Source organism: Triticum dicoccoides, chromosome 2B (genome assembly GCF_002162155.2).
Source record: "Triticum dicoccoides isolate Atlit2015 ecotype Zavitan chromosome 2B, WEW_v2.0, whole genome shotgun sequence".
Taxonomy (NCBI): domain Eukaryota; kingdom Viridiplantae; phylum Streptophyta; class Magnoliopsida; order Poales; family Poaceae; genus Triticum; species Triticum dicoccoides.
The window spans coordinates 78,436,141-78,444,340 of NC_041383.1; the positions used below are offsets into that span (position 1 = coordinate 78,436,141).

Consider the following 8,200-nt stretch of genomic DNA (forward strand, 5'->3'; position numbering starts at 1 on the left):
GTGGCTTTGTTCATGTATATCCCCACAAACATGTTCTTAAGTTGAATGTTTGTTCTAAATAAGAAGCTTAGGAGAATTCTTGTGTTACAAATTTACAGTTTATGGCTTTCATGATTTGTGCCTAACAAGTAATAAGATTCTGCAAGTCATGCCACCTATTTTTTTCCATCATATCGTATATTTATTTTTTTGTGCTAACTTTGCTATAGTTATTTGTTTGACAATGACCTTAAAATTATGAACAAAACATAGAAGTTTAAAATTAATAAGGCTATATATTTCTTCTTTGTTAGTTAAGAGCTAAAAGTTAGTTTTTTGGACCGAGTATGGAAGCAATCTATCTCAAGCATGATTATTTTTTTCTGGTAGTATACTCTACTTTAAAAGTTGTCACCAATACCTACCTTTTCCATTATAAAAATGGACGGGCGCGGCAACGCGCGCCATCAATGATCTAGTATAGATAAAATCAAAACAAAAACAACCTGACCGCAATAACCCACGAGTGAAGAACGGCACGGTGAAGCACGAGTTAGCTTCTAGTTTGGATTGAAATTGATTGGTTTCTTGTGTGCAGATTTAAAGACGGTTGATGCAAGCCAATGCTTCTTGCAAGTGTGTAGTTGTAGGTTTTGTTCTAATATATTTTCTCTGTTTCTTTATCGAAAAGGTGATTGAACCGTACAAATTATGTAGTACTCTCGTATCAAAATATATTGAACTAAAAAAAATCTTATATTTGAGATAAAGGACTGGGAAGAGCTGTCTGCAGTAGAAAGAGCACGCAAATTAAGAAGAAGAATCGTCCAACTTTATTAATCAATCACTATTATTAATTCAACCTGCTAGAAATGTAGTAATCTAGGTCACACTTCAAGAAACAATTCTCTATTTTAGAATCTCGGTTAAATCTCTGTAAATGATCAAGAATGCTCATGGCGTGGCAATTAGTGCGTGGTGAAAAACTATAGAGATACACATAGATACATAGATAGATAGGCAGCAAATAAAATGATCATGCCAGGGCCACTAGATTAAATCAGATCACACTTGTTTGAAATTGCAACTTCGATCATGAAAACTCAAGCACCAGCAGCATTACATGTTCTGAACATCTATGACAATCTATCGATTATCAAATCTATCAATGATCTCTCTGAGACCCAAACATGTCATCCTATATTGGAGCTCAAGTCACAGGAGGGTGCACTAGCTTGGCCACCACCAGATTCTTCATGTTGGCGTTGAACCCCATCGATGCTCATGATGCAGTGCAGCCTACCTATGGCCCCCGGGTCTCTTTTCCATATTATTGAATCTCGTTTACATCTTGCTAGTTTCCGATCTATTATTTTGCAATTTTTACTTTCCAATCTATAAACCAAAAATACTAAAAATATTTACTTTACCGTTTATCTATCTCTATCAGATCTTACTTTTGCAAGTGACCATGAAGGGATTGACAACCCCTTTATCACGTTGACTGCAAGTTGTTGATTGTTTGTGCAGGTACTCGGTGACTTGTGCATTGTCTCCTACTGGATTGATACCTTGGTTCTTAAAACTGAGGGAAATACTTACGCTACTTTGCTGCATCACCCTTTCCTCTTCAAGGGAAAACCAACGCAAGCTCAAGAGGTAGCAGCCACCACCTCAATGAAGCACACAGGCAGTCCTTCTCCCTCTTTGATGACTTCTTCTCTCTCTTTGATTCTCAATACCATGTTCTCCTCGATGTTCTTGGAGATCTATTTGATGTAATACTCTTTTGCGGTGTGTTTGCCAAGATCCGATGAATTGTGGATTTATGATCAAGATTATCTATGAATATTATTTGGTTCTTCTCTGAATTCTTATATGCATGATTTGATATCTTTGCAAGTCTCTTTGAATTATCGGTTTAGTTTGGCCTACTAGATTGATATTTCTTGCAATGGGAGAAGTGCTTAGCTTTTGGTTCAATCTTGTGGTGTCCTTTCCCAGTGACAGTAGGGGCAGCAAGACACGTATTGTATTGTTTCCATCGAGGATAGCAATATGGGGTTTTCATCATATTACTTGAGTTAATTCCTCTACATCATGTCATCTTTCTTAATGCGTTACTCCGTTCTTTATGAACTTAATACTCTAGATGCATGTTGGATAGCAGTCGATGTGTGGAGTAATAGTAGTAGATCCAGGCAGAAGTCGGTCTACTTGACACGGACGTGATGCCTATGTTCATAATCATTGCCTTAGATATCGTCATAACTATGCGCTCTTCTATCAATTGCTCAGCAGTAATTTGTTCACCTACCGTAATATTTGCTATCTTGAGAGAAGCCACAAGTGAAACCTATGGCCCCCGGGTCTCTTTTCCATATTATTAAATTTCGTTTACATCTTGCTAGTTTCCGATCAATTATTTTACAATCTTTACTTTCCAATCTATAAACCAAAAATACCAAAAATATTTACTTTACCGTTTATCTATCTTTATCAGATCTCGCTTTTGCAAGTGACCATGAAGGGATTGAGAACCCCTTTATCACTCCGATTTTGTATAATTAATTCATAGTCATACGTTATAAGAATACTATGAATTAAAGGGTCCCGGTCTTTTTTATTCACATTGTGTATTTGATATTATTTGATTTAGTACAACTATTTGTCCGGTTTGTAGTTTTATTTGATGGGTGGAGGAGTACTAACAGTAGTGTATGTGCATAAGAAAGTCAAGACCTGGCGGTTTCTCCACGGTTTGAAATGATTCGATTCCGTTAGCTCTTCTTTCTTGATGTGATTTCCTCACACGGGGGCAGAGTGGACGGTGTTGTGAAGCACCCCATTATTTTATGTAAATCATTATTTTATATGATACAATAAAAGCCACATATTTCCTCACACGGGGCGGAATGGATGGCGTGTGTGAAGCTGTTTCTTCATAGTTTGGTATTACTTCTTCCCGATTTCTTCCACCTTCCGCCCACTCTCCCTTCCCCTCTCGATTCCGGCCTCCTCGCGCCTAAACACTATCCCGTATGGGGGCCTCCAGTCCTCCTCGGCACCACGTGTGTGGGGCCTGTCCTCCCGCACGGAGCAGGAGCTCTACCACCGTACTACTGCTGCCGGATTAGCCTAGCTAGGGCCTCAACCAACCTCGTCTCCTTCCTCTCCGGTCAGCACCGCCGCCGCAATTGCAGCATAGAGCACAAAAAAGCCTCGTCTTTTTAATTTCCACGTCCCACTCCCTCCTCGTTCCTTCCTAATTACCATGTACGCCATGTCGTTTCATTGCTTGTGCTCATCAAGCTTAGAACGATCGCAAACCATGCATGATAGAAAATCTCAATGAAACGAATGACGATTCCCGTACGTGTGAATTCCCAAGAGATAGGATTACCGTCAATCACGCACCGAACAACTCTATTCTCCTCTCAAAACATAAATTACCTTCAGAACATAATAAAAACTAAACCAATATAGATAAAATCAAAACAAAAACAACCTGACCGCTATAACCCACGAGTGAAGAACGGCACGGTGAAGCACGAGTTAGCTTCTAGTTTGGATTGAAATTGATTGGTTTCTTGTGTGCAGATTTAAAGACGGTTGATGCAAGCCAATGCTTCTTGCAAGTGTGTAGTTGTAGGTTTTGTTCTAATATATATTTTCTCTGTTTCTTTATCGAAAAGGTGATTGAACCGTGCAAAACCCGTATTATGTAGTACTCTCGTATCAAAATATATTGAACTAAAACAGAAGTCTTATATTTGAGATAAAGGACCGGGAAGAGCTGTCTGCAGTAGAAAGAGCACACAAATTAAGAAGAAGAATCGTCCAACTTTATTAACCAATCACTATTATTAATTCAACCTGCTAGAAATAGTATGCGAAGTTTGCATGTATGCACGCATGCTAGTAATCAAAGGTACGTTATTAGACTCTAAATCGAAAAGAAAATGCCCTGCTGAAATCATGAAAATCGACTTCTACTTGTGTCTACTGCGGGTTGGGTGGCCTGGAGTTGGCGGCGGATACCCTGGATCCCCACTCGAGGAGCTCCTTGCTGGTGTCGTCCTTGTGCGCCACCACCTCAATGAAGCACAGGTAGTCCTTCTTGTCCCCGGTCACCGTCTCGATGGCCGCCGTCAGCTCCTCCTCGCACGTCACCTTGGCGGTCCAGCAGTTGCCCTCGCCGTTGTGGATGGCGTCGACGAGCCCCGTGTAGTTCCAGTTCTTGACGACGTTGTATGGCCCGTCGTGGATCTCGACCTCGATGGTGTAGCCGCCGTTGTTGATGAGGAAGATGATGCTGTTGTGGCACAACAGCCGCAGCGGAGCATGGTGGACACGTCCTGCGCCGTCACCTGGAAGCTGCCGTCGCCGATGCAGGCGATGACGCGCTTGTCCGTGGCAGCCTGCGCGTACCCGAGGAGCGCCCCGACCGACCAACCGATGGAGCCGTACTGCATCTGGAACTCGTACCCGCAGCCGTCGGGGAGCTTGAGCTTCTGGCAGTTGAACCACGAGTCGCCGGTCTCGGCAATGACGGCGCTGTCGCCGGTGAGCATCTTCTGGATGTGCTTGAAGAGCACGTTGACGCGCAGCGGTTCACCGGGCTCGCTCTCGGGCGGCTGCCCCTCGGGCACCCAGATCCGCTTGTAGTTCTCATAGGCGGTGGTGTTCTTCTTGAGGCGCTTGCCCAGCTCGGTCAGGAAGTCCTTCATCATGATGCAGCCGAATGCCGGGCCGTTGCCGACGGTGACGCGGTCGGGCTGCACGATCACCGCCTTCTCCTTCTTGAGCAGGAAGGAGTAGCCCACCGAGCTGTAGTCGTTGAAGATGGGGCCGGCGAAGAGGTAGGCATCCGCTGACTCGACGATCTCGGCGCAGAAGGCCGTGCTCACCGCAGCCCAGTAGGTGCCGATGAAGCGCGGCAGCGTCTCCGCCACCAGCCCCTTGGCCGACGGCATGCTCGCCACGGCATAGCCGCTCGCGTCCGCCAGCTCCGCGAACGCCGCGCCCGCCTTGGCCACCCGCAGCTTGGGCCCAGTCACCATCACCGGCTTCACCGCCTTGTCCAGGAAAGCCACCGTCGCCTCCACCGCCGCCTCAAGTCCCATCTGGTTGCTCATCCTGCATGCATTGAATTGCACATTATATATATGTTCTTGCATCTCGTGATCGATCATGACACGTACCAAGAAAAAGATGAAAAACGTAGGGAGGATGCATGCTTGCAGACCTTGGTGCGAGGAAGTAGGGGGCGGGGTCGCGGCTGAAGGTGGGGTGGGGGACGCTGGGGAGGTTGCAGCTGACGCTGATGTAGACTGGCTTGCTCTCCTTAAGAGCCGTGGAGATAGCCTTGTCGATCTGCTCGTGGGCGTCATCGAGGTTGTTGACGACGGCCTGGTAGCACGTCACCGGCGTGAAGCACCGCAGCTCCTGAGAGAAATCAGGGAGGCCGATGGTATGATGAAGAACCCGGTTGGTGCCGTAGTCGTTGGAGTTGGGCCCGCCCGACGATGCAGATCAGGGGGAGGTTCTCGCTGTACGCGCCGGCGATGGCGTTGAGCACGCTGAGCCCGCCAACGGTGAAGGTGACGGCGCACGCGCCGACGCCCTTAGCGCGCGCGTACCCGTCGGCGGCGTAGCCGGCGTTGAGCTCGTTGCAGCAGCCGACGAGGCGCAGCCCGGGCTCGGCTACGAGGTGGTCGAGGAGGGTCAGGTTGAAGTCGCCGGGCACGGCGAACACGTCGCCCACGCCGACCTGCACCAGGCGCCGCGCAAGGTGGCGCCCCAGCGTGGCCTCCGGGGAGCCGACGAAGGTGGGCGACGACGCTGGGAACGTCGCCGGGCACGCCACCGCACCGCTGGGCGCCCCCTTGGGCTCGTCCACGGATCCGATGCCCGTCTCCATGGTAGGTCGGTCGATCGAGGTACGTACGCGAGGAGAGATTGCGAGGCGATCGACAACTGTTTTCTTGGGTGGTTTGACCCGTGCTGGTCGTGACTATTTATATGACGAGAGAATCAAGGACGTATTGCTAGTCGGTACCTGAAACCGACTCCGACTGGGTGCACGAGCTGATGTTACTTTCCTTGTGCAATACGGAGTATACATACTAAGAGCATCTCCAACAGCCGTGCTAAACTAGCGCCGCGCCGCAAATTAGTCCGTTTTAGCGCGCGCGCAACGTGGCGGGTCGCTCCAGCGGGCGCGCAAAAACGGCGCGCGCGCTATAACGAGTTGGACGCGCTGTCGGAAACACTATCCCGCGCGGTGTATTTCGGGCGCCCGCTACAGCGCGCGGCACACTCGAGTGCTCGCTCTCGCACTTCCTCTCCCACTTCCACCCCCATCCGGCCGCGCCGCCGCCGCCGCCCGCGTCCCACGGCGACCGTTCAGGCGCTTCCCCCGGCCTATCCCCGCGCCGCCGCGCTTCCGCCCCCATCCCCTCTTAGTCCCGCCGGCCATCGCGCGCCTCCGTCGTCCGAGGAACAGCGCCCGAGCGCTCGCTGCCGCGCCGTGCCCGCAAGGTGTTCGACAAAACGCCTACAAGGTATGTATTGCTCAAACTTCATGAATTTGATGCATGTTTTGAATTGTAATTTTTATAGTATAGTATTGAACATTGTAGATGAGTTCGTCGTATGATTCTTCCGAAGAAGAATTTGATATGGAAGAGGAGCAGTGATCATAGGTATGCATATCAATAAAAAAACAGAAGCACGGTGGTTCGGTTATGGGTCGGGAGAAAATTTGGAGAGATAGGATTGATGCCCATAACAGATTGATGAAGAACTATTTCGTGGAGAATCCCACATACCCGGAGTCGTATTTTCGTCGCCGGTTTAGGATGAGCACCGACTTGTTCAGGCGCATTGTAGAGAAACTAGCGAGCCATGACCGGTTTTTCCAGCAAAGGAGGAATGCCGCCGGAGAGCTCGGGCATAGCACCTTTCTGAAGGTGACAGGCGCTTTGCGTATGTTAGCATACGGTATCCCGGCTGATCTAGTTGATGATCACTTGGCTATGGTTGAGAGCCAAGCCATCATGTGTGTCAAGCGCTTTGCAGTGGGAATTGTGCAAGTGTTTGGTGAGGAGTATTTGAGATCTCCCACTGCTGAAGACGCCGCAAGGCTATTGGCGATGAACAAAGAGCGCGGCTTTCCTGGCATGCTTGGCTCAATAGATTGCATGCATTGGAGTTGGAAGAATTGTCCAAAGGCATGGCATGGGCAGTTCCACAGACAAAAAAGGGTTCCACTATAATCCTTGAAGCGGTGGCCGACCAGGAGACTTGGATTTGGCATGTATTCTTTGGAATGCCTGGATCTTTGAATGACATTAATGTTGTCAACCGGTCACCACTGATGAATAAGATTGCAAACGGTGAGTTGCCACCGGTGCAGTTTGTAGCAAATGGCCGTACGTACAACTATGGCTATTATCTAGCGGATGGCATCTATCCAAAGTGGCAAACCTTCATGAAGTCGTTGAAAAAGCCGGAAGGTAAGAAAAATCTTGATTTCCACAATGCTCAGGCAGCGGCTAGAAAAGATGTGGAGAGAGCATTTAGGATTTTGCAAGCCCAATTTGTTATTGTGAGAGGACCGGCTAGATTTTGGGATCAAAAAATGCTTTGGTACATCATGCACGCTTGTATGATCATGCACAACATGATCATCGAGAATGAGCGTGGCCAAGATTTAGACTACTCACAGTATGAGCTCTTGGGACATCCCGTGCGAGTGCGACGGGGCTGAAAGGGTAGCCCGTTTTATTGCCTCCTATCATGCCATTCGGCGTCCCGCAACACACAATAAACTTCAGAATAATCTGATTGAAGAGTGGTAGGTCGGTCGATCGAGGTACGTACGCGAGGAGAGATTGCGAGGCGATCGACAACTGTTTTCTTGGGTGGTTTGACCCGTGCTGGTAGTGACTATTTATATGACGAGAGAATCAAGGACGTATTGCTATTCGGTACCTGAAACCGACTCCGACTGGGTGCACGAGCTGATGTTACTTTCCTTGTGCAATACGGAGTATACATACTAATACATAGTACAGTACTTAAAGCCAACGTGTACGCGTCCATCCCGCGAAGGTTATACTAGTAATAGAAAAAAATGGAAAACTTAAGGATCCTACTGGAGGACATAGCAATGCACTCCGTCCGGCGTGGGGAAACCCGAGAGGACTCCAATTCC

The 8,200-nt window shown here is 48.1% G+C and overlaps 1 pseudogene; it reads right to left on the reverse strand.

Moving 5' to 3' along the window:
- Positions 1-3,981: 3,981 nt before the first annotated feature.
- On the reverse strand, positions 3,982-5,902 carry LOC119367186 (annotated as a pseudogene).
- Between the last annotated feature and the right edge of the window lie 2,298 nt (positions 5,903-8,200).